The following is a 26,020-nucleotide window of genomic DNA, read 5'->3' as shown; positions in this document are numbered from 1 at the left end:
ACATTTGGTAACAGCAGCAGAGGTCACTAACAGCTGGGCCAGATAGTTACTACATTTGGTAACAGCAGCAGAGGTCACTAACAGCTGGGCCAGATAGTTACTACATTTGGTAACAGCAGCAGAGGTCACTAACAGCTGGGCCAGATAGTTACTACATTTGGTAACAGCAGCAGAGGTCACTAACAGCTGGGCCAGATAGTTACTACATTTGGTAACAGCAGCAGAGGTCACTAACAGCTGGGCCAGATAGTTACTACATTTGGTAACAGCAGCAGAGGTCACTAACAGCTGGGCCAGATAGTTACTACATTTGGTAACAGCAGCAGAGGTCACTAACAGCTGGGCCAGATAGTTACTACATTTGGTAACAGCAGCAGAGGTCACTAACAGCTGGGCCAGATAGTTACTACATTTGGTATTTGGTAACAGCAGAGGTCACTAACAGCTGGGCCAGATAGTTACTACATTTGGTAACACAGAGGCCAGATGTTACTACATTTGGTAACAGAGGTCACTAACAGCTGGGCCAGATAGTTACTACATTTGGTAACAGCAGAGGTCACTAACAGCTGGGCCAGATAGTTACTACATTTGGTAACAGCAGAGGTCACTAACAGCTGGGCCAGATAGTTACTACATTTGGTAACAGCAGAGGTCACTAACAGCTGGGCCAGATAGTTACTGCATTTGGTAACAGCCGGGCCAGATAGTTACTACATTTGGTAACAGCAGCAGAGGTCACTAACAGCTGGGCCAGATAGTTACTACATTTGGTAACAGCAGCAGAGGTCACTAACAGCTGGGCCAGATGGTTACTACATTTGGTAACAGCAGCAGAGGTCACTAACAGCTGGGCCAGATGGTTACTACATTTGGTAACAGCAGCAGAGGTCACTAACAGCTGGGCCAGATAGTTACTACATTTGGTAACAGCAGCAGAGGTCACTAACAGCTGGGCCAGATGGTTACTACATTTAACAGCAGCAGAGGTCACTAACCTGGGCCAGTAACAGCAGCAGAGGTCACTAACAGCTGGGCCAGATAGTTACTACATTTGGTAACAGCAGCAGAGGTCACTAACAGCTGGGCCAGATAGTTACTACATTTGGTAACAGCAGCAGAGGTCACTAACAGCTGGGCCAGATGGTTACTTCTCTGCAGAGCTGCCTCCAGAACGACGCTAACCTGATCTTCTCTCTAAGGTGAACCATCCGGACGGCATCGCAGTGGACTGGATCGCCCGGAACCTGTACTGGACGGACACGGGAACGGACCGCATCGAGGTGACACGCCTCAACGGAACCATGAGGAAGATCCTGATATCAGAGGACCTGGACGAGCCACGAGCCATCGTCCTGGATCCTGTCGCTGGGTAACTGCTGTCTCTATACTAACCCTGAACCAGGGCTCGTACTGGATCCTGTCGCTGGGTAACTGCTGTCTCTATACTAACCCTGAACCAGGGCTCGTACTGGATCCTGTCGCTGGGTAACTGCTGTCTCTATACTAACCCTGAACCAGGGCTCGTCCTGGATCCTGTCGCTGGGTAACTGCTGTCTCTATACTAACCCTGAACCAGGGCTCGTCCTGGATCCTGTCGCTGGGTAACTGCTGTCTCTATACTAACCCTGAACCAGGGCTCGTCCTGGATCCTGTCGCTGGGTAACTGCTGTCTCTATACTAACCCTGAACCAGGGCTCGTCCTGGATCCTGTCGCTGGGTAACTGCTGTCTCTATACTAACCCTGAACCAGGGCTCGTACTGGATCCTGTCGCTGGGTAACTGCTGTCTCTATACTAACCCTGAACCAGGGCTCGTACTGGATCCTGTCGCTGGGTAACTGCTGTCTCTATACTAACCCTGAACCAGGGCTCGTCCTGGATCCTGTCGCTGGGTAACTGCTGTCTCTATACTAACCCTGAACCAGGGCTCGTCCTGGATCCTGTCGCTGGGTAACTGCTGTCTCTATACTAACCCTGAACCAGGGCTCGTCCTGGATCCTGTCGCTGGGTAACTGCTGTCTCTATACTAACCCTGAACCAGGGCTCGTCCTGGATCCTGTCGCTGGGTAACTGCTGTCTCTATACTAACCCTGAACCAGGGCTCGTACTGGATCCTGTCGCTGGGTAACTGCTGTCTCTATACTAACCCTGAACCAGGGCTCGTCCTGGATCCTGTCGCTGGGTAACTGCTGTCTCTATACTAACCCTGAACCAGGGCTCGTCCTGGATCCTGTCGCTGGGTAACTGCTGTCTCTATACTAACCCTGAACCAGGGCTCGTACTGGATCCTGTCGCTGGGTAACTGCTGTCTCTATACTAACCCTGAACCAGGGCTCGTCCTGGATCCTGTCGCTGGGTAACTGCTGTCTCTATACTAACCCTGAACCAGGGCTCGTCCTGGATCCTGTCGCTGGGTAACTGCTGTCTCTATACTAACCCTGAACCAGGGCTCGTCCTGGATCCTGTCGCTGGGTAACTGCTGTCTCTATACTAACCCTGAACCAGGGCTCGTCCTGGATCCTGTCGCTGGGTAACTGCTGTCTCTATACTAACCCTGAACCAGGGCTCGTACTGGATCCTGTCGCTGGGTAACTGCTGTCTCTATACTAACCCTGAACCAGGGCTCGTCCTGGATCCTGTCGCTGGGTAACTGCTGTCTCTATACTAACCCTGAACCAGGGCTCGTCCTGGATCCTGTCGCTGGGTAACTGCTGTCTCTATACTAACCCTGAACCAGGGCTCGTCCTGGATCCTGTCGCTGGGTAACTGCTGTCTCTATACTAACCCTGAACCAGGGCTCGTACTGGATCCTGTCGCTGGGTAACTGCTGTCTCTATACTAACCCTGAACCAGGGCTCGTCCTGGATCCTGTCGCTGGGTAACTGCTGTCTCTATACTAACCCTGAACCAGGGCTCGTACTGGATCCTGTCGCTGGGTAACTGCTGTCTCTATACTAACCCTGAACCAGGGCTCGTACTGGATCCTGTCGCTGGGTAACTGCTGTCTCTATACTAACCCTGAACCAGGGCTCGTACTGGATCCTGTCGCTGGGTAACTGCTGTCTCTATACTAACCCTGAACCAGGGCTCGTACTGGATCCTGTCGCTGGGTAACTGCTGTCTCTATACTAACCCTGAACCAGGGCTCGTACTGGATCCTGTCGCTGGGTAACTGCTGTCTCTATACTAACCCTGAACCAGGGCTCGTACTGGATCCTGTCGCTGGGTAACTGCTGTCTCTATACTAACCCTGAACCAGGGCTCGTACTGGATCCTGTCGCTGGGTAACTGCTGTCTCTATACTAACCCTGAACCAGGGCTCGTACTGGATCCTGTCGCTGGGTAACTGCTGTCTCTATACTAACCCTGAACCAGGGCTCGTACTGGATCCTGTCGCTGGGTAACTGCTGTCTCTATACTAACCCTGAACCAGGGCTCGTACTGGATCCTGTCGCTGGGTAACTGCTGTCTCTATACTAACCCTGAACCAGGGCTCGTCCTGGATCCTGTCGCTGGGTAACTGCTGTCTCTCTAACCCTGAACCAGGGCTAATCCTGTCTGAACCCCTGAACCAGGGCTCGTACTGGATCCTGTCGCTGGGTAACTGCTGTCTCTATACTAACCCTGAACCAGGGCTCGTACTGGATCCTGTCGCTGGGTAACTGCTGTCTCTATACTAACCCTGAACCAGGGCTCGTACTGGATCCTGTCGCTGGGTAACTGCTGTCTCTATACTAACCCTGAACCAGGGCTCGTACTGGATCCTGTCGCTGGGTAACTGCTGTCTCTATACTAACCCTGAACCAGGGCTCGTGGATCCTGTCGCTGGGTAACTGCTGTCTCTATACTAACCCTGAACCAGGGCTCGTCCTGGATCCTGTCGCTGGGTAACTGCTGTCTCTATACTAACCCTGAACCAGGGCTCGTACTGGATCCTGTCGCTGGGTAACTGCTGTCTCTATACTAACCCTGAACCAGGGCTCGTACTGGATCCTGTCGCTGGGTAACTGCTGTCTCTATACTAACCCTGAACCAGGGCTCGTACTGGATCCTGTCGCTGGGTAACTGCTGTCTCTATACTAACCCTGAACCAGGGCTCGTACTGGATCCTGTCGCTGGGTAACTGCTGTCTCTATACTAACCCTGAACCAGGGCTCGTACTGGATCCTGTCGCTGGGTAACTGCTGTCTCTATACTAACCCTGAACCAGGGCTCGTACTGGATCCTGTCGCTGGGTAACTGCTGTCTCTATACTAACCCTGAACCAGGGCTCGTACTGGATCCTGTCGCTGGGTAACTGCTGTCTCTATACTAACCCTGAACCAGGGCTCGTACTGGATCCTGTCGCTGGGTAACTGCTGTCTCTATACTAACCCTGAACCAGGGCTCGTACTGGATCCTGTCGCTGGGTAACTGCTGTCTCTATACTAACCCTGAACCAGGGCTCGTACTGGATCCTGTCGCTGGGTAACTGCTGTCTCTATACTAACCCTGAACCAGGGCTCGTACTGGATCCTGTCGCTGGGTAACTGCTGTCTCTATACTAACCCTGAACCAGGGCTCGTACTGGATCCTGTCGCTGGGTAACTGCTGTCTCTATACTAACCCTGAACCAGGGCTCGTACTGGATCCTGTCGCTGGGTAACTGCTGTCTCTATACTAACCCTGAACCAGGGCTCGTACTGGATCCTGTCGCTGGGTAACTGCTGTCTCTATACTAACCCTGAACCAGGGCTCTTAATGGATCCTGTCGCTGGGTAACTGCTGTCTCTATACTAACCCTGAACCAGGGCTCTTAATGGATCCTGTCGCTGGGTAACTGCTGTCTCTATACTAACCCTGAACCAGGGCTCTTAATGGATCCTGTCGCTGGGTAACTGCTGTCTCTATACTAACCCTGAACCAGGGCTCGTACTGGATCCTGTCGCTGGGTAACTGCTGTCTCTATACTAACCCTGAACCAGGGCTCTTAATGGATCCTGTCGCTGGGTAACTGCTGTCTCTATACTAACCCTGAACCAGGGCTCTTAATGGATCCTGTCGCTGGGTAACTGCTGTCTCTATACTAACCCTGAACCAGGGCTCGTACTGGATCCTGTCGCTGGGTAACTGCTGTCTCTATACTAACCCTGAACCAGGGCTCGTAATGGATCCTGTCGCTGGGTAACTGCTGTCTCTATACTAACCCTGAACCAGGGCTCTTGGATCCTGTCGCTGGGTAACTGCTGTCTCTATACTAACCCTGAACCAGGGCTCTTAACGGATCCTGTCGCTGGGTAACTGCTGTCTCTATACTAACCCTGAACCAGGGCTCTTAATGGATCCTGTCGCTGGGTAACTGCTGTCTCTATACTAACCCTGAACCAGGGCTCTTAACGGATCCTGTCGCTGGGTAACTGCTGTCTCTATACTAACCCTGAACCAGGGCTCTTAACGGATCCTGTCGCTGGGTAACTGCTGTCTCTATACTAACCCTGAACCAGGGCTCTTAATGGATCATGTTGCTGGTAGGGCTCTCCCCTCTCTCTGGTAGGGCTCTCCCCTCTCTCTGGTAGGGCTCTCCCCTCTCTCTGGTAGGGCTCTCCCCTCTCTCTGGTAGGGCTCTCCCCTCTCTCTGGTAGGGCTCTCCCCTCTCTCTGGTAGGGCTCTCCCCTCTCTCTGGTAGGCTCATGCTGTTCCCTCTCTGGTGGTTTCAGATACATGTACTGGACAGACTGGGGTGAGGTTCCTAAGATTGAGCGTGCCGACCTGGACGGGACGGAGAGGCTGGTGATGGTCAACACCTCCCTGGGCTGGCCCAATGGTCTGGCGCTGGACTACACAGACCGGATGATCTACTGGGGCGACGCCAAGACGGACAAGATAGAGGTATTTCACTTTGTCTGCTTTCTATAGGATGGATGTTTCAGAATGTCTTCCTATCGCCACGTTCAGCCCTCTGCTGTGTTGGCATGTTCCATCAGCCGCTGTGTTGGCGCGTTCCATCAGCTGCTGTGTTGGCGCGTTCCATCAGCCGCTGTGTTGGCGCGTTCCATCAGCCGCTGTGTTGGCGCGTTCCATCAGCCGCTGTGTTGTGGGGGAGGGGGTCAGCCGCTGTGGTGGGTAGCCATCAGCCGCTGTGTGCAGGCGGGGACAGCCTGACCATCAGCTGCTGTGTTGGCCCTCTACCATCAGCAGCCTGTGTTGGCACTTCCATCAGCCGCTGTGTTGGACCCTCTCCATCGAGCAGCCTGACACACACTTCCCTCTCAGCCGCTGTGTTGGCCCTCTAGCTGCTGTGTTGGCAGCCTGATACACACTTCCCCTAGCAGCATCACAGGACCCTCTACCACTACGAGCAGCCTGACACACACTTCCCTAGCAGCATCACAGGACCCTCTACCACTACGAGCAGCCTGACACACACACTTCCCCTAGCAGCATCACAGGACCCTGGTGGGCCTGACACTAGCAGTCTGTCTACCACTACGGGCAGCCTGATACACACTTCCCCTAGCAGCATCACAGGACCCTCTACCACTACGAGCAGCCTGACACACACTTCCCCTAGCAGCATCACAGGACCCTCTACCACTACGAGCAGCCTGACACACACTTCCCCTAGCAGCATCACAGGACCCTCTACCACTACGAGCAGCCTGACACACACTTCCCCTAGCAGCATCACAGGACCCTCTACCACTACGAGCAGCCTGACACACACTTCCCCTAGCAGCATCACAGGACCCTCTACCACTACGAGCAGCCTGACACACACTTCCCCTAGCAGCATCACAGGACCCTCTACCACTACGAGCAGCCTGACACACACTTCCCCTAGCAGCATCACAGGACCCTCTACCACTACGAGCAGCCTGACACACACTTCCCCTAGCAGCATCACAGGACCCTCTACCACTACGAGCAGCCTGACACACACACTTCCCCTAGCAGCATCACAGGACCCTCTACCACTACGAGCAGCCTGACACACACTTCCCCTAGCAGCATCACAGGACCCTCTACCACTACGAGCAGCCTGACACACACTTCCCCTAGCAGCATCACAGGACCCTCTACCACTACGAGCAGCCTGACACACACTTCCCCTAGCAGCATCACAGGACCCTCTACCACTACGAGCAGCCTGACACACACTTCCCCTAGCAGCATCACAGGACCCTCTACCACTACGAGCAGCCTGACACACACTTCCCCTAGCAGCATCACAGGACCCTCTACCACTACGAGCAGCCTGACACACACACTTCCCCTAGCAGCATCACAGGACCCTCTACCACTACGAGCAGCCTGACACACACTTCCCCTAGCAGCATCACAGGACCCTCTACCACTACGAGCAGCCTGACACACACTTCCCCTAGCAGCATCACAGGACCCTCTACCACTACGAGCAGCCTGACACACACTTCCCCTAGCAGCATCACAGGACCCTCTACCACTACGAGCAGCCTGACACACACTTCCCCTAGCAGCATCACAGGACCCTCTACCACTACGAGCAGCCTGACACACACTTCCCCTAGCAGCATCACAGGACCCTCTACCACTACGAGCAGCCTGACACACACTTCCCCTAGCAGCATCACAGGACCCTCTACCACTACGAGCAGCCTGACACACACTTCCCCTAGCAGCATCACAGGCAGCCTGACACCACTTCTAGCCATCACAGGACCCTCTACCACTACGAGCAGCCTGACACACACTTCCCCTAGCAGCATCACAGGACCCTCTACCACTACGAGCAGCCTGACACACACTTCCCCTAGCAGCATCACAGGACCCTCTACCACTATGAGCAGTCCAGTCTACATCATGGCCAGCTGGATCAGTACCTCAGTCCAGAGCCCAGGCAGCAGTGAGGTCCAGTCTACATCATGGCCAGCTGGGTCAGTAGCCTGACAGTCCAGAGCCCAGGCAGCAGTGAGGTCCAGTCTACATCATGGCCAGCTGGATCAGTACCTCAGTCCAGAGCGCAGGCAGCAGTGAGGTCCTCCTATGTGTACTAGTCTACATCATGGCCAGCTGGATCAGTACCTCAGTCCAGAGCCCAGGCAGTAGTGAGGTCCAGTCTACATCATGGCCAGCTGGATCCCAGAGCCCAGGCAGCAGTAGGTCCTGGCCAGCTGGATCAGTCCAGAGCCCAGGCAGCAGTGAGGTCCTCCTATGTGTACTAGTCTACATCATGGCCAGCTGGATCAGTACCTCAGTCCAGAGCCCAGGCAGCAGTGAGGTCCAGTCTACATCATGGCCAGCTGGGTCAGTACCTCAGTCCAGAGCCCAGGCAGCAGTGAGGTCCAGTCCAGTCTACATCATGGCCAGCTGGATCAGTACCTCAGTCCAGAGCCCAGGCAGCAGTGAGGTCCAGTCTACATCATGGCCAGCTGGATCAGTCCAGGCAGCAGTGAGGTCCAGTCTACATCATGGCCAGCTGGATCAGTACCTCAGTCCAGAGCCCAGGCAGCAGTGAGGTCCAGTCTACATCATGGCCAGCTGGATCAGTACCTCAGTCCAGAGCCCAGGCAGCAGTGAGGTCCAGTCTACATCATGGCCAGCTGGGTCAGTACCTCAGTCCAGAGCCCAGGCAGTGAGGTCCAGTCTACATCATGGCCAGCTGGATCCCCCCAGAAACCCAATCGTAAAATTTCTGCACTTTTCGGGGTGTTGACAGCTGAGCCACCGTGGAGCCGTGGTGACTGGTGGTGTTGGGTACAGATGTAATGCAGGGAGGGTCGATGTGAGTCCTACTGCTTTACGTTTCCCTCCACGGGGCTCTAACTTCCATATGGAAATGACTAGTCTCAAAGACATCCTTTGTTTTCTACAGTTGGCATCCTCACACAGCATATCATCATGGTGCAATATGTTCCAACACATCGGCTAGTGTTCGTTGGTTTTAATCTGGGGGGCATTGCTCTGAAGCCAACTGCCCCCCCCCCCACCACCACCTGTAGTGGGGCCGTGTGGGAAAGACTGGGGGAGTGGTGCGGGGCACCAACCAAGGCTAAGTTTGGTAGGATGTGGTGGTAGCCTGGGTTCTGGGTCTGCTTGGTTGGTTGGTGGTGGTAGCCTGGGTTCTGGGTCTGCTAGGTTGGTTGGTGGTGGTAGCCTGGGTTTGGGTCTGCTAGGTTGGTTGGTGGTGGTAGCCTGGGTTCTGGGTCTGCTAGGTTGGTTGGTGGTGGTAGCCTGGGTTCTGGGTCTGCTAGGTTGGTTGGTGGTGGTAGCCTGGGTTCTGGGTCTGCTAGGTTGGTTGGTGGTGGTAGCCTGGGTTCTGGGTCTGCTAGGTTGGTTGGTGGTGGTAGCCGGGGTTCTGGGTCTGCTAGGTTGGTTGGTGGTGGTAGCCTGGGTTCTGGGTCTGCTAGGTTGGTTGGTGGTGGTAGCCTGGGTTCTGGGTCTGCTAGGTTGGTTGGTGGTGGTAGCCTGGGTTCTGGGTCTGCTCGGTTGGTTGGTGGTGGTAGCCTGGGTTCTGGGTCTGCTAGGTTGGTTGGTGGTGGTAGCCTGGGTTCTGGGTCTGCTAGGGTTGGTGGTGGTAGCAGCCTGGGTGTGCTGGGTTGGTAGCTGGGTTCTGGGTGTGCTGGGTTGGTGGTGGTAGCCTGGGTTCTGGGTGTGCTGGGTTGGTAGCCTGGGTTCTGGGTGTGCTGGGTTGGTTGGTGGCGGTAGCCTGGGTTCTGGGTGTGCTGGGTTGGTTGGTGGTGGTAGCCTGGGTGCTGGGTTGGCTGGTGGTGGTAGCAGCCTGGGTTCTGGCTCTGCTCCAGAATGAGGTTTTGATCTAGAACAAGGTTTTTGCGGGCCAGAGCCACATCTGCTTCCAATTTGCTGCCTCCCACTCCAGCTGCGGGTTCCCCTCTTTTAGAACAGCCCCAGAATGTGAAACACACCCCACTGTGGACACACACGTTTGTTTTACTATCCTTGTGGGGACCGATATGATTCCCATTCTAAACCATTAGGCCACTTCACTGAGAAAGGAAACTGAGTGTACAACACATCAGGGAACACCTTCCTAACACCTGATCCTCCACAGCCAATGAGAAGGGGTTCCACAGGAACACCTTCCTAACACCTGATCCTCCACAGCCAATGAGAAAGGGTTCCACAGGAACACCTTCCTAACACCTGATCCTCCACAGCCAATGAAAAAGGGTTCCACATGAACACCTTCCTAACACCTGATCCTCCACAGCCAATGAGAAAGGGTTCCACAGGAGCACCTTCCTAACATCTGATCCTCCACAGCCAATGAGAAAGGGTTCCACAGGAACACCTTCCAACACCTGATCCTCCACAGCCAATGAGAAAGGGTTCCACAGGAACTGGCCTGGTGGCACTGTCCTGGCCTGGTGGCACTGTCCTGGCCTGGTGGCATTGTCCTGGCCTGGTGGCACTGTCCTGGCCTGGTGGCACTGTCCTGGCCTGGTGGCACTGTCCTGGCCTTGTGGCACCTGGCCTGGTGGCACTGTCCTGTCCTGGGCCTGGTGGCACTGTCCTGTCCTGTCCTGCCTGGTGGCACTGTCCTGGCCTGGTGGCACTGTCCTGGCCTGGTGGCATTGTCCTGGCCTGGTGGCACTGTCCTGGCCTGGTGGCACTGTCCTGGCCTGGTGGCACTGTCCTGGCCTGGTGGCACTGTCCTGGCCTGGTGGCACTGTCCTGGCCTGGTGGCACTGTCCTGGCCTGGTGGCACTGTCCTGGCCTGGTGGCACTGTCCTGGCCTGGTGGCACTGTCCTGCTGATAAATGTATTCATTCCACTTGACTTGTACATTTTTGTCCAGCCTGAATTCAAAATGGATTCAAAATGAAATATCTCATTTACACAAGTATTCACACTCCTGAGTCAATATATGTTAGAATCGTATTTGTCAGTGATTACAGCTGAGAGTCTTTTGGGGTCTCTAGAAGTTCTTGGCCCTTGTCAATCAGAGAAATGCTCTGTCAGTCTGTCTGCTGATGGGCCCTTGTCTCCACCCTCTGTTCCTCCAGTCTGTCTGCTTCAGTCATGCTACTGGAACAGGCGTTGTGTAGAGAATAGTGAAAAAAGCCCAATTTCTTCTGTTGCCTGGGGGGTCTCTTCAGTAGGAGGGAGGCCCGGGGGGGGTCTCTTCGGTAGGAGGGAGGCCCGGGGGGTCTCTTCAGTAGGAGGGAGGCCCGGGGGGTCTCTTCGGTAGGAGGGAGGCCCGGGGGGTCTCTTCAGTAGGAGGGAGGCCCGGGGGGTCTCTTCGGTAGGAGGGAGGCCCGGGGGGTCTCTTCGGTAGGAGGGAGGCCCGGGGGGAGTCTCTTCGGTAGGAGGGAGGCCCGGGGGGGGGGTCTCTTCGGTAGGAGGGAGGCCCGGGGGGTCTCTTCGGTAGGAGGGAGGCCCGGGGGGGTCTCTTCGGTAGGAGGGAGGCCCGGGGGGGGTCTCTTCGGTAGGAGGGAGGCCCGGGGGGGGTCTCTTCGGTAGGAGGGAGGCCCGGGGGGTGTTCACTGGTTTATCCTCGGGTGGGAGGGAGGCCTCCTTCTCTCCTCTCTCCCCTTCTCTCTCTCCCCTCTCCTCTCTCTCTCCCCCTCTCTCTCCCCCTCTCTCTCCCCCCCTCTCTCCCCCCTCTCTCTCCCCCTCTCTCTCTCACCCCTCTCTCTCTCCCCTCTCTCTCTCTCTCACCCCTCTCTCTCTCCCCCTCTCTCTCCCCTCTCTCTCTCTCTCCCCTCTCTCTCTCTCCCCCCTCTCTCTCTCTCCCCCCTCCCTCTCTCCCCCAGGTGATGTGTATGGACGGTTCAGGCAGGAGGATCCTGGTAGAAGATAAGCTGCCTCACATCTTTGGCTTCACTCTGCTGGGGGACTATGTGTACTGGACAGACTGGCAGAGACGCAGCATCGAGAGGGTTCACAAACACACCACGGAGAGAGAGTTCATCATCGACCAGCTGCCAGACCTGATGGGGCTCAAAGCTACATACGTACACCAGACCTTCGGTAGGTAGCACAGCCTGACCCCTGACCCCACAGCTACATATGTACACCAGACCTTCGGTAGGTAGCACAGCCTGACCCCTGACCCCACGGGGCTCAAAGCTACATACGTACACCAGACCTTCGGTAGGTAGCACAGCCTGACCCCTGACCCCACAGCTACATATGTACACCAGACCTTCGGTAGGTAGCACAGCCTGACCCCTGACCCCACGGGGCTCAAAGCTACATATGTACACCAGACCTTCGGTAGGTAGCACAGCCTGACCCCTGACCCCACGGGGCTCAAAGCTACATATGTACACCAGACCTTCGGTAGGTAGCACAGCCTGAACCTGACCCCTGACCTCACGGGGCTCAGTGCTACCTGAACTCCACTCTGTGTATTTGGACAGGGAAGCCACAGTTTCAGTCTCTGTTCTCCAGCATTCTGTTTCATACCTGTTTTATTGTTTGGAAATGAAGGCACTATGTCCACACACACATGAAGACGTCATAGGTATTAAGACAGATTAATTTATAGTGTTTATTAGTAGTTAAACGTTAGGTTTCTGGTCCCATATTCATAGCAGACTGATTGCATCCAGCTTGTGACTCTACAAACTTGATGGCTGCATTTTGCAGTTAGTTTTGGTCGGAGGCAGACTGTCGGTGGTAGACTGAACTAAACGGGGATATTTCATCAGTCCACCTCAGCTAATGCTTCAGACTGTCGGTGGTAGACTGAACTAAACGGGGATATTTCATCAGTCCACCTCAGCTAATGCTTCAGACTGTCGGTGGTAGACTGAACTAAACGGGATATTTCATCAGTTCACCTCAGCTAATGCTTCAGACTGTCGGTGGTAGACTGAACTAAACGGGGATATTTCATCAGTCCACCTCAGCTAATGCTTCAGACTGTCGGTGGTAGACTGAACTAAACGGGGATATTTCATCAGTTCACCTCAGCTAATGCTTCAGACTGTCGGTGGTAGACTGAACTAAACGGGGATATTTCATCAGTCCACCTCAGCTAATGCTTCAGACGGTACGTCCAGACTGTCGGATTCTCCTGCTCATCTCTTCTGCCCCTGAGATGGTGATTAACACAGAGAATAAACTTTATCCTCCTCTTCTCCTCCTACTGCCTCCCCCCTTCTCCTCTCTCCTCCTACTGCCCCCCCCTTCTCCTCTCTCCTCCTACTGCCTCCCCCTTCTCCTCTCTCCTCCTACTGCCTCCCCCCCTCCTCCTCTCTCCTCCTACTGCCTCCCCCCTTCTCCTCTCTCCTCCTACTGCCTCCCCCTTCTCCTTTCGCCTCCTACCGCCTCCTCTCTCCTCCTACTGCCTCCCCCTCCTCTCTCCTCTCTCTTCCTACTGCCTCCCCCTCTCCTCCTACTGCCTCCCCCTTCTCCTCTCTCCTCCTACTGCCTCCCCCTCTTCTCCTCTCTCTCCTCCTCTCCCAGGTACCAACCTGTGTGCGGAGGCTAATGGTGGGTGTAGCCACCTGTGCCTGTATAAGCCGGTGGGCGTCCAGTGTGCCTGTCCCATTGGTCTAGAGCTGATAGCTGACCTGTCCACCTGCATCGTACCAGAAGCCTTCCTCCTCTTCTCCCGACACACAGACATCAGGCGCATCTCCTTGGAAACGAACAACAACAACGTGGCCATCCCGCTGACCGGGGTGAAAGAGGCGTCCGCACTGGACTTCGACATCACCGACAACCGTATCTACTGGACAGATATCACATTGAAGGTAAGGAGGGAGGTGTCTCTCTCTGGCTCGGAGCCATCAGTTCACGTAGCAGGTTGATAAAGCCCAGATTACCTTCAGCCCAACCGTATCTACTGGACAGATATCACATTGAAGGTAAGGAGGGAGGTGTCTCTCTCTGGCTCGGAGCCATCAGTTCACGTAGCAGGTTGATAAAGCCCAGATTACCTTCAAGATCTACTGGACAGATATCACATTGAAGGTAAGGAGGGAAGTGTCTCTCTCTGGCTCGGAGCCATCAGTTCACGTAGCCCCAGATTACCTTCAGCCCAACCGTATCTACTGGACAGATATCACATTGAAGGTAAGGAGGGAGTGTCTCTCTCCTACTCGGAGCCATCAGTTCACGTAGCAGGTTGATAAAGCCCAGATTACCTTCAGCCCAACCGTATCTACTGGACAGATATCACATTGAAGGTAAGGAGGGAGGTGTCTCTCTCTGGCTCGGAGCCATCAGTTCACGTAGCAGGTTGATAAAGCCCAGATTACCTTCAGGCCATTGGTCTAGAGCTGATAGCTGACCTCTCCACCTCTCATCTCCCTCTCTCTCTCCTTCCTCTCTCTTCTCCCTCCCTCCCTCCCTCTCTCTCCCTCTCTCTCCCCTCTCTTCTCCCTCTCTCTCTCTCCCCATCCCGCTCCTCCTCTCTCTCTCTCTCTCTTCTCCCTCTCTCTCTTCTCTTCCTCTCTCCGACTTCTCCGTCTCTACTCTCTTCTCTATCACATTCTCTCTAAGGAGGGAGGTGTCTCTCTCTCTCTCTCTCCCTCTCTCTTCTCCCTCTCTCTCTCTCTCTCCCATCAGTTCTCTCAGGTTGATAAAGCCCAGATCTCTTCAGCCCAACCGTATCTACTGGACAGATATCACATTCTCTCTTCTCTCTCTCTCTTGTCTCTCTCTCTCTCTCTCTTTCAGTTCACGTCTCGCTCAGGCTGATAAAGCCCAGATTACTCTAAAGCCCAACCGCTCTCTACTCGCTCTCTATCACATTGAAGGTAAGGAGGGAGGTGTCTCTCTCTCTCTCCCTTTCGCTCTCTTTCTCGCTCGGAGCTCTCAGTTCTCGTCTCTTCTCTCCCAGATTACTCTTCAGGCCAATCTTTCTCCCCTCTCTCCCCCCTCTCTCGCTCCTCTCTCTCCCCTCTCTCCTCTCTCTCTCTCTCTCCTCCCTCTCTCTCTCCGCTCTCTCTCTCTCTCCCTCTCGCTCTCTTTCTCGCTCTCTCTCCCTTTCGCTCTCTTTCTCGCTCTCTCGCTCTCTCTACCTTTCGCTCTCTCGCTCTCTCTCTCTCTCCTCTCGCTCTCTCTTTCTCGCCTCTCTCCCTCTCTCTCTCTCTCTCTCTCCTCTCTCTCTCTCTCCCTTTCGCTCTCTTTCTCGCTCTCTCTCTCCCTTTCGCTCTCTTTCTCGCTCTCTCTCTCCCTTTCGCTCTCTCTCTCTCTCTCTTCTCCCTCTCTCTCTTCTCCCTCTCTCTCTCTCTCTTCGCTCCTCTCTCTCTTCTCCTCTCCCTTTCTCTCTCGCTCTCTCTCTCTTTCGCTCTCTTTCTCGCTCTCTCGCTCTCCCTCTCTCCCTTTCGCTCTCCCTCTCGCTCTCTTCCCTCTCCAGACAATCAGCCGTGCATTTATGAACGGCAGCGCTCTGGAACACGTGGTGGAGTTTGGCCTGGACTACCCAGAAGGCATGGCGGTGGACTGGTTGGGGAAGAATCTGTACTGGGCCGACACGGGGACCAATCGTATCGAGGTGGCCAAGCTGGATGGACAGCACAGACAGGTCCTAGTCTGGAAGGATCTGGACAGCCCTCGAGCCCTGGCACTGGACCCTGCTGAGGGGTAGGTACTGACCTCACCCTGCTGAGGGGTAGGTACTGACCTCACCCTGCTGAGGGGTAGGCACTGACCTCACCCTGCTGAGGGGTAGGCACTGACCTCACCCTGCTGAGGGGTAGGTACTGACCTCACCCTGCTGAGGGGTAGGCACTGACCTCACCCTGCTGAGGGGTAGGCACTGACCTCACCCTGCTGAGGGGGTAGGCTGAGGGGTACTGACCTCACCCTGCTGAGGGGTAGGCACTGACCTCACCCTGCTGAGGGGTAGGCACTGACCTCACCCTGCTGAGGGGTAGGCACTGACCTCACCCTGCTGAGGGGTAGGCACTGACCTCACCCTGCTGAGGGGTAGGTACTGACCTCACCCTGCTGAGGGGTAGGCACTGACCTCACCCTGCTGAGGGGTAGGCACTGACCTCACCCTGCTGAGGGGTAGGCACTGACCTCACCCTGCTGAGGGGTAGGCACTGACCTCACCCTGCTGAGGGGTAGGCACTGACCTCACCCTGCTGAGGGGTAGGCACTGACCTCACCCTGCTGAGGGGTAGGCACTGACCTCACCCTGCTGAGGGGTAGGTACTGACCTCACCCTGCTGAGGGGTAGGCACTGACCTCACCCTGCTGAGGGGTAGGCACTGACCTCACCCTGCTGAGGGGTAGGCACTGACCTCACCCTGCTGAGGGGTAGGCACTGACCTCACCCTGCTGAGGGGTAGGCACTGACCTCACCCTGCTGAGGGGGCACTGACCTCACCCTGGTGAGGGGTACTGACCTCACCCTGCTGAGGGGTAGGCACTGACCTCACCCTGCTGAGGGGTAGGCACTGACCTCACCCTGCTGAGGGGGGCACTGACCTCACCCTGGTAGGCACTGACCTCACCCTGCTGAGGGGGCACTGACCTCACCCTGCTGAGGGGTACTGACCTCACCCTGCTGAGGGGTAGGCTGACCTCACCCTGCTGAGGGGTAGGCACTGACCTCACCCTGCTGAGGGGTAGGTACTGACCTCACCCTGCTGAGGGGTAGGTACTGACCTCACCCTGCTGAGGGGTAGGCACTGACCTCACCCTGCTGAGGGGTAGGCACTGACCTCACCCTGCTGAGGGGTAGGCACTGACCTCACCCTGCTGAGGGGTAGGCACTGACCTCACCCTGCTGAGGGGTAGGCACTGACCTCACCCTGCTCAGGGGGTAGGCACTGACCTCACCCTGCTGAGGGGGTAGGCACTGACCTCACCCTGCTGAGAGGGGTAGGCACTGCCTCACCCTGCTGAGAGGGGTAACTGACCTCACCCTGCTGAGAGGGGTCAGGCTGACCTCACCCTGCTGAGGGGGTAGGCACTGACCCTCACCCTGCTGAGGCACTGACCTCACCCTGCTGAGGGGTAGGCACTGAATCACTGCTGGGGGTCAGGCACTGACCTCACCCTGCTCAGGGGTAATGACTGGGTCAGGCCCTGCTCAGGGGTACACTGACCTCACCCTGCTCAGGGTAGGCACTGACCTCACCCTGCTGAGGGTAGGCACTGACCTCACCCTGCTGAGGTAATGACTAGGCACTGGCCTCACCCTGCTGAGGGTAATGACTGGGTCAGGCTAACAGCTGCTGGGCACTGGCCTAACCCTGACTGGGGGTCAGGCTAACAGCTGGTGTAATGACTGGGTCAGGCTAACAATGAATGACTGGGTCAGGCTAACAGCTAGCTGGTGTAATGACTGGGTCAGGCTAACAGCTAGCTGGTGTAATGACTGGGTCAGGCTAACAGCTAGCTGGTGTAATGACTGGGTCAGGCTAACAGCTAGCTGGTGTAATGACTGGGTCAGGCTAACAGCTAGCTGGTGTAATGACTGGGTCAGGCTAACAGCTAGCTGGTGTAATGACTGGGTCAGGCTAACAGCTAGCTGGTGTAATGACTGGGTCAGGCTAACAGCTAGCTGGACGTAATGACTGGGTCAGGCTAACAGCTAGCTGGCGTAATGACTGGGTCAGGCTAACAGCTAGCTGGCGTAATGACTGGGTCAGGCTAACAGCTAGCTGGCGTAATGACTGGGTCAGGCTAACAGCTAGCTGGTGTAATGACTGGGTCAGGCTAACAGCTAGCTAGTGATGGACACGTTTCTGTGTACATAATGAAAGGTGCTGCTCCAAACTCCTTCGCTGGATTGCAAATTGTGTGACTAAGACCTCCTCTGCAAAACGTTTCAAATTAAACACAGATTTCTAGATGAATGTTTACCTATTCTGACCACGTTTTAGAGTGAAGAAAATGCGACCTATATAGTTGCTAGGTAACGCTGCTAAAGAATCACAGGAAGAATCCAATGCCAAGGGGGACCAAGATGCCCACTCGATTGAGGCTTCCAACCGCAGCCCTCTGATTGGATAACGGTGTTCTGTACGAGATTCAGTCGAATCTGGGTTTTAGCTCTCTGATTGGATAACGGTGTTCTGTATGAGATTCAGTCTAATCTGGGTTTTAGCTCTCTGATTGGATAACGGTGTTCTGTATGAGATTCAGTCTAATCTGGGTTTTAGCTCTCTGACTGGATAACGGTGTTCTGTATGAGATTCAGTCAAATCTGGGTTTTATCTCTCTGACTGGATAACGTTGTTCTGTATGAGATTCAGTATAATCTGGGTTTTAGCTCTCTGATTGGATAACGGTGTTCTGTATGAGATTCAGTCTAATCTGGGTTTTAGCTCTCTGTTCTAATGTAACTAATGTCTTTTTCTAGGTTTATGTACTGGACAGAGTGGGGTGGGAAGCCCAAGATTGACCGCTCAGCGATGGACGGGACGGGTCGGATCACTCTGGTGCCCAATGTGGGCCGAGCCAACGGGCTGACCATCGACTATGCTGAGAGGCGACTGTACTGGACTGACCTGGACACGACACTCATAGAGTCCTCCAACATGCTGGGTGAGTTATCTCTCTCTCTCACACACACACACACACACACACACACACACACACACACACACACACACACACACACACACACACACACACACACACAGGTCTAACTGTTCCCTCTCTCTCCTCTCCTCCTGTCTCCTCCAGGTCTAACTGTTCCCTCTCTCTCCTCTCCTCCTGTCTCCTCCAGGTCTAACTGTTCCCTCTCTCTCCTCTCCTCCTGTCTCCTCCAGGTCTAACTGTTCCCTCTCTCTCCTCTCCTCCTGTCTCCTCCAGGTCTAACTGTTCCTCCTCTCCTGTCTCCTCCAGGTCTAACTGTTCCCTCTCTCCTCTCCTCCTGTCTCCTCCAGGTCTAACTGTTCCCTCTCTCTCTCTCCTCCAGGTCCAACTGTTCCTCCTCCCCCAGGTCTGGAGCGTGAGGTTATAGCCGACGACCTCCTCCAGGTCTAACTGTTCCCTCTCTCTCCTCTCCTCCAGGTCTCCTCCTCATGTCTCCCTCCTGTCTCCTCCAGGTCTAACTCTTCTCCTCCTCCCCCAGGTCTCCTCTCTCCTGTCTCCTCAACTGTCTCCTCTCCTCCTCCAGGTCTAACTGTTCCTCCTCCTCCCCCAGGTCTGGTCTAACTGTTCCCTCCTCCTCCAGGTCTCTCCTCCTGTCTCCTCCAGGTTATAGCCGACGACCTCCCCCACCCCTTTGGTCTGACCCAGTACCAGGACTACATCTATTGGACGGACTGGTCTCAGCGCAGCATCTGAACGGGCCAATAAGACATCGGGCCAGAACCGTACGGTCATCCAGGGTCACCTAGACTACGTGATGGACATCTTGGTCTTCCACTCGTCACGCCAGGGGGGCTGGAACGCCTGCGCCTCCACCAATGGGCAATGCTCACACCTCTGTCTGGCTGTACCAATCAGCAGCTTCGTCTGCGGATGCCCCGCCCACTTCTCCCTCAACAATGACAACAAGACCTGCAGTGGTGAGAGACGTGCACACACACACACACACGGTACTAGGTCTGTAACTGGGCTGTAGCTCCCACAGCATAGCCAAGAAAAACAGCCACATGCCATTATTCCTCCTCCACCAAACTTTACAGTTGGCACTATGAATTGGGGCAGGTCGTGTTCCCCTGGCATCCTCCTAACCCAGATTTGTCCGTCAGACTGCCAGATGGTGAAGCGTGATTCATCACTCCAGACAAAGCGTTTCCACTGCCCGAGAGCTGTACACCACTCCAGCCAACGCTTGGCGTTGTCCATGTCGGTCTGAGGCTTGTGTGTGCGGCTGCTCGGCCATGGAAACCCATTTCATGAAGCTCTCGACTAACAGTGTTTGTGCTGATGTTGCAACCGAGGCAGTTTGGAACTCGGTAGTGAGTGTTGCTTCTAGGGGCAGTTTGGAACTCGGTAGTGAGTGTTGCTTCCAGGGGCAGTTTGGAACTCGGTAGTGAGTGTTGCTTCCAGGGGCAGTTTGGGACTCGGTAGTGAGTGTTGCTTCTAGGGGCAGTTTGGAACTCGGTAGTGAGTGTTGCTTCCAGGGACAGTTAGGAACTCGGTAGTGAGCGTTGCTTCCAGGGGCAGTTTGGAACTCGGTAGTGAGCGTTGCTTCTAGGGGCAGTTTGGAACTCGGTAGTGAGGGGCAGTTAGTTAGCTTCTTCCAGGGGCAGTTTGGAACTCGGTAGTGAGTGTTGCTTCCAGGGGCAGTTTGGACTCGGTAGTGAGTGTTGCTTCTAGGGGCAGTTTGGAACTCGGTAGTGAGCGTTGCTTCCAGGGGCAGTTTGGAACTCGGTAGTGAGTGTTGCTTCCAGGGGCAGTTTGGAACTCGGTAGTGAGTGTTGCTTCACCAGTTTGGAACTGGGTGAGTGTTGCTTCAGGGGCAGTTAGGAACTCGGTAGTGAGCGTTGCTTCCAGGGGCAGTTTGGAACTCGGTAGTGAGTGTTGCTTCCAGGGACAGTTAGGAACTCGGTAGTGAGTGTTGCTTCCAGGGGCAGTTTGGAACTCGGTAGTGAGTGTTGCTTCCAGGGGCAGTTTGGAACTCGGTAGTGAGTGTTGCTTCCAGGGGCAGTTTGGAACTCGGTAGTGAGCGTTGCTTCCAGGGGCAGTTTGGAACTCGGTAGTGAGTGTTGCTTCCAGGGGCAGTTTGGAACTCGGTAGTGAGCGTTGCTTCCAGGGGCAGTTTGGAACTCGGTAGTGAGCGTTGCTTCCAGGGGCAGTTTGGAACTCGGTAGTGAGTGTTGCTTCCAGGGGCAGTTTGGAACTCGGTAGTGAGCGTTGCTACCGAGGCAGTTTGGAACTCGGTAGTGAGCTGGAACTCGGTAGTGTGCGTTGCTTCCAGGGGCAGTTTGGAACTCGGTAGTGAGTGTTGCTTCCAGGGACAGTTAGGAACTCGGTAGTGAGTGTTGCTTCCAGGGGCAGTTTGGAACTCGGTAGTGAGTGTTGCTTCCAGGGGCAGTTTGGAACTCGGTAGTGAGTGTTGCTTCCAGGGGCAGTTTGGAACTCGGTAGTGAGTGTTGCTTCCAGGGGCAGTTTGGAACTCGGTAGTGAGTGTTGCTTCCAGGGGCAGTTTGGAACTCGGTAGTGAGCGTTGCTTCCAGGGGCAGTTTGGAACTCGGTAGTGAGTGTTGCTTCCAGGGGCAGTTTGGAACTCGGTAGTGAGTGTTGCTTCCAGGGGCAGTTTGGAACTCGGTAGTGACAATGTTTGTCTATGGAGATTGCATGGCTGTATGCTCAATTTTATACACCTGTCAGCAAGGCTGTGGCTGAAACAGCCGAATCCACTAATTTGAAGGGGTGTTGACATACTGCTGGTCATATACTGTAGATGCCCCCACAGCTATGCTGACCAGGGGAGAGAGAACCCACTGGGCCACCCACTGTGATCATTATCCAGACATCACATGCTTGATTCTGTCTCTTTCCCCCTTCATATCTCTCCTCTCTCTTTGTTTTTCTTTCTCTCCATTCATTCCTCATCCAAAGTAATTGTTGTAATGGTCTCTTCCCCCTCTCCTCCTCCAGCCCCTACGTCGTTCCTCTTGTTCAGTCAGAAGTCGGCCATTAACCGGATGGTGATGGATGAGCATCAGTCTCCTGACATCATCCTTCCCATCCACAGTCTGAGGAATGTCAGGGCTATAGACTACGACCCCCTGGACAAACAACTGTACTGGATCGACTCCAAACAGAACGCAATCCGCAGAGCGCAGGAGAACGGGAACATGGTAGGTCCACTGATCCAGACCCTGCCTCCATAAACCACACCGGGGCGTAGATCAGTGTGTTACGGGTTTACCGGGTCAACACCATTTGACTGACGGCCTGTTCCTCCTATCAGAGCATGAGTTGACTGACGGCTTGTTCCTCCTATCAGAGTATGAGTTGACTGACGGCCTGTTCCTCCTATCAGAGTATGAGTTGACTGACGTTCCTCCTATCAGCCCTGTTCCTCCTATCAGAGTATGAGTTGACTGACGGCCTGTTCCTCCTATCAGAGTATGAGTTGACTGACGGCCTGTTCCTCCTATCAGAGTATGAGTTGACTGACGGCCTGTTCCTCCTATCAGAGTATGAGTTGACTGACGGCCTGTTCCTCCTATCCTATCAGAGTATGAGTTGACTGACGGCCTGTTCCTCCTATCCTAGAGTATGAGTTGACTGACGGCCTGTTCCTCCTATCAGAGTATGAGTTGACTGACGGCCTGTTCCTCCTATCAGAGTATGAGTTGACTGACGGCCTGTTCCTCCTATCAGAGTATGAGTTGACTGACGGCCTGTTCCTCCTATCAGAGTATGAGTTGACTGACGGCCTGTTCCTCCTATCAGAGTATGAGTTGACTGACGGCCTGTTCCTCCTATCAGAGTATGAGTTGACTGACAGCCTGTTCCTCCTATCAGAGTATGAGTTGTTGACTCCTATCCTAGAGTGACGGTCCTGTTCCTCCTATCAGAGTATGAGTTGACTGACGGCCTGTTCCTCCTATCAGAGATGAGTTGACTGAGGCCTGTTCCTCCTATCAGAGTATGAGGACTGACGGCCTGTTCCCTATCAGAGTATGGTGTTCCTCCTATCAGAGTATGAGTTGACTGACGGCCTGTTCCTCCTATCAGAGTATGAGTTGACTGAAACGGCCTGTTCCTCCTATCAGAGTATGAGTTGACTGACAGCCTGTTCCTCCTATCAGAGTATGAGTTGACTGACGGCCTGTTCCTCCTATCAGAGTATGAGTTGACTGACGGCCTGTTCCTCCTATCAGAGTATGAGTTGACTGACGGCCTGTTCCTCCTATCAGAGTATGAGTTGACTGACGGCCTGTTCCTCCTATCAGAGTATGAGTTGACTGACGGCCTGTTCCTCCTATCAGAGTCCTATGAGTTGACTGACGGCCTGTTCCTCCTATCAGATATGAGTTGACAGACAGACCTGTTCCTCCTATCAGAGTACGAGTTGACTGACGGCCCGTTCCTCCTATCAGAGTATGAGTTGACTGACGGCCTGTTCCTCCTACAGAGTATGAGTTGACTGACGGCCTGTTCCTCCTATCAGAGTATGAGTTGACTGACGGCCTGTTCCTCCTATCAGAGTATGAGTTGACTGACGGCCTGTTCCTCCTATCAGAGTATGAGTTGACTGACGGCCTGTTCCTCCTATCCTATCAGAGTATGAGTTGACTGACGGCCTGTTCCTCCTATCAGAGTATGAGTTGACTGACGGCCTGTTCCTCCTATCAGAGTATGAGTTGACTGACGGCCTGTTCCTCCTATCCTATCAGAGTATGAGTTGACTGACGGCCTGTTCCTCCTATCAGAGTATGAGTTGACTGACGGCCTGTTCCTCCTATCAGAGTATGAGTTGACTGACGGCCTGTTCCTCCTATCCTATCAGAGTATGAGTTGACTGACGGCCTGTTCCTCCTATCAGAGTATGAGTTGACTGACGGCCTGTTCCTCCTATCCTATCAGAGTGTGAGTTGACTGACGGCCTGTTCCTCCTATCAGAGTGTGAGTTGACTGACAGCCTGTTCCTCCTATCAGAGCATGACGGTGGTGTGGAGCCAAGTGGGCGGTCCTAACCTGGGCCTCCAGCCGTTTGACCTGAGCATCGACATCTACAGCCGCTTCATCTACTGGACCAGCGAGGTCACTAATGTCATTAACGTGACGAGGACAGACGGCAGCCGGGTGGGAGTGGTGCTGAGAGGAGAACACGACAGACCCAGAGCCATCGTGGTCAACCCGGAGCGAGGGTGAGTATTTGAAGAAACGCTCTGTGAGGTCTCTCTTCCTCTGTTTTAGGGGTCGCAGACAGACTCCTGTCCCAGAGGCGGCCCTTGTGGGGTCGCAGACAGACTCCTGTCCCAGAGGGGGCCCTTGTGGCGTCGCAGACAGACTCCTGTCCCAGAGGGGGCCCTTGTGGGGTCGCAGACAGACTCCTGTCCCAGAGGGGGCCCTTGTGGGGTCGCAGACAGACTCCTGTCCCAGAGGGGGCCCTTGTGGGGTCGCAGACAGACTCCTGTCCCAGAGGGGGCCCTTGTGGGGTCGCAGACAGACTCCTGTCCCAGAGGGGGCCCTTGTTGGGCCTCCTGTCCCAGAGGGGGCCCTTGTTACTTGGCCTGTCCCAGACGGGGGCCCTGTGGGGCCATCCAGAAGAAACTGTCCCAGAGGGGGCCCTTGTGGGGTCGCAGACAGACTCCTGGAAAGGGGGCCCTTGTGGGGCCGCAGAGACTCCTGTCCCAGAGGGGGCCCTTGTTGCCTCGTCGTGTTTTACTTGGCCTGTACGACGGAATCCAAATGATTCATCAGAAGTAACCTGAATCGTATGCTATCCGTGGAAACGGAACGGTTTGGAGAATACGGCACCTGATTAGACCAAAGACGAGGACAACAGTTCACGGGATAATGTTGGGACTGTTCACTGGGATCCTGGGACATCACACTGTTGATTTGATGGCCAGGACTGTTCCTGGGGTAATGTTCACCTCAGGACTGTTCCTGGGATAATGTTGGGGCAGGACTGTTCCTGGGATAATGTTGGGGCAGGACTGTTCCTGGACTGTTCCTGGGATAATGTTGGGGTTGGACTGTTCCTGGGATAATGTTGGGGTAGGACTGTTCCTGGGATAATGTTGGGGTTGGACTGTTCCTGGGATAATGTTGGGGTTGGACTGTTCCTGGGATAATGTTGGGGCAGGACTGTTCCTGGGATAATGTTGGGGCAGGACTGTTCCTGGGATAATGTTGGGGCAGGACTGTTCCTGGGATAATGTTGGGGCAGGACTGTTCCTGGGATAATGTTGGGGTTGGACTGTTCCTGGGAAATGTTGGGGTTGGACTGTTCCTGGGATAATGTTGGGGCAGGACTGTTCCTGGGATAATGTTGGGGCAGGACTGTTCCTGGGATAATGTTGGGGCAGGACTGTTCCTGGGATAATGTTGGGGCAGGACTGTTCCTGGGATAATGTTGGGGCAGGACTGTTCCTGGGATAATGTTGGGGCAGGACTGTTCCTGGGATAATGTTGGGGTTGGACTGTTCCCGGATAATGTTGGGGTAGGACTGTTCCTGGGATAATGTTGGGGCAGGACTGTTCCTGGGATAATGTTGGGGCAGGACTGTTCCTGGGATAATGTTGGGGCAGGACTGTTCCTGGGATAATGTTGGGGCAGGACTGTTCCTGGGAAAATGTTGGGGTTGGACTGTTCCTGGGATAATGTTGGGGCTGGACTGTTCCTGGGATAATGTTGGGGCAGGACTGTTCCTGGGAAAATGTTGGGGTTGGACTGTTCCTGGGATAATGTTGGGGAGGTGCACCATAAGACAAATACTGTACCTCTCCAGATGTACACAGCCGTTGTCTGTTAATATAGTCTCCCTCTCTCTCCAGGTACATGTACTTCACCAACCTGCAGGAGCGCAGTCCTAAGATAGAACGAGCAGCGCTCGACGGGACCGAGAGAGAGGTGTTGTTCTTCAGTGGCCTGGGGAAGCCCGTTGCCCTGGCCATAGACAATGAGGTCGGCAAGCTGTTCTGGGTCGACTCAGACCTCCGACGCATCGAGAGCAGTGACCTATCAGGTGCCTACCAACCTCATGTCAGCCAATCACTGATCTGCCTGGCCGAGGTCATAGCCAATCACTACTCCTTTCCTTCACTTCCTGACCCTTTTACCTTCTTCCTTGCTTTGCCTCTCCCCCCTCCTCCAGGAGCCAATCGGATTGTGATTGAGGACTCCAACATCCTCCAGCCGGTTGGTCTGACGGTGTTTGGTAACCACCTGTACTGGATCGACCGTCAGCAGCAGATGATCGAACGCATCGACAAGACGACCAGGGAGGGAAGGACCAAGATCCAGGCTCGCATTGCCTCTCTCAGCGACATTCACGCTGTCTACGACCTCGACATGAGAGAGTACAGTAAGTATTCTTACCTCTGACCCCTCTACTCAGAAGCTAGACATGACAGTACAGATAGTATTCTGACCTCTAACCCCTGACCCCTCTACTCAGCAGCTAGACATGAGAGTACAGATAGTATTCTGACCCCTGACCCCTCTACTCAGCAGCTAGACATGAGAGTACAGATAGTATTCT

The 26,020-nt window shown here is 54.6% G+C and overlaps 1 pseudogene; it reads left to right on the top strand.

Annotated features, from left to right (window-relative positions):
- LOC135537774 (low-density lipoprotein receptor-related protein 6-like) overlaps positions 1 to 26,004 on the top strand; it is a 65,294-nt pseudogene extending 39,290 nt beyond the window's left edge.
- The last annotated feature ends 16 nt before the right edge of the window (positions 26,005 to 26,020 follow it).

The sequence above is a fragment of the Oncorhynchus masou genome, unplaced genomic scaffold, assembly GCF_036934945.1.
Source record: "Oncorhynchus masou masou isolate Uvic2021 unplaced genomic scaffold, UVic_Omas_1.1 unplaced_scaffold_841, whole genome shotgun sequence".
In the NCBI taxonomy this organism is placed as follows: domain Eukaryota; kingdom Metazoa; phylum Chordata; class Actinopteri; order Salmoniformes; family Salmonidae; genus Oncorhynchus; species Oncorhynchus masou.
Note: the sequence above shows the minus strand (reverse complement) of the source record. Positions and strands in the feature narration are given on the sequence as shown.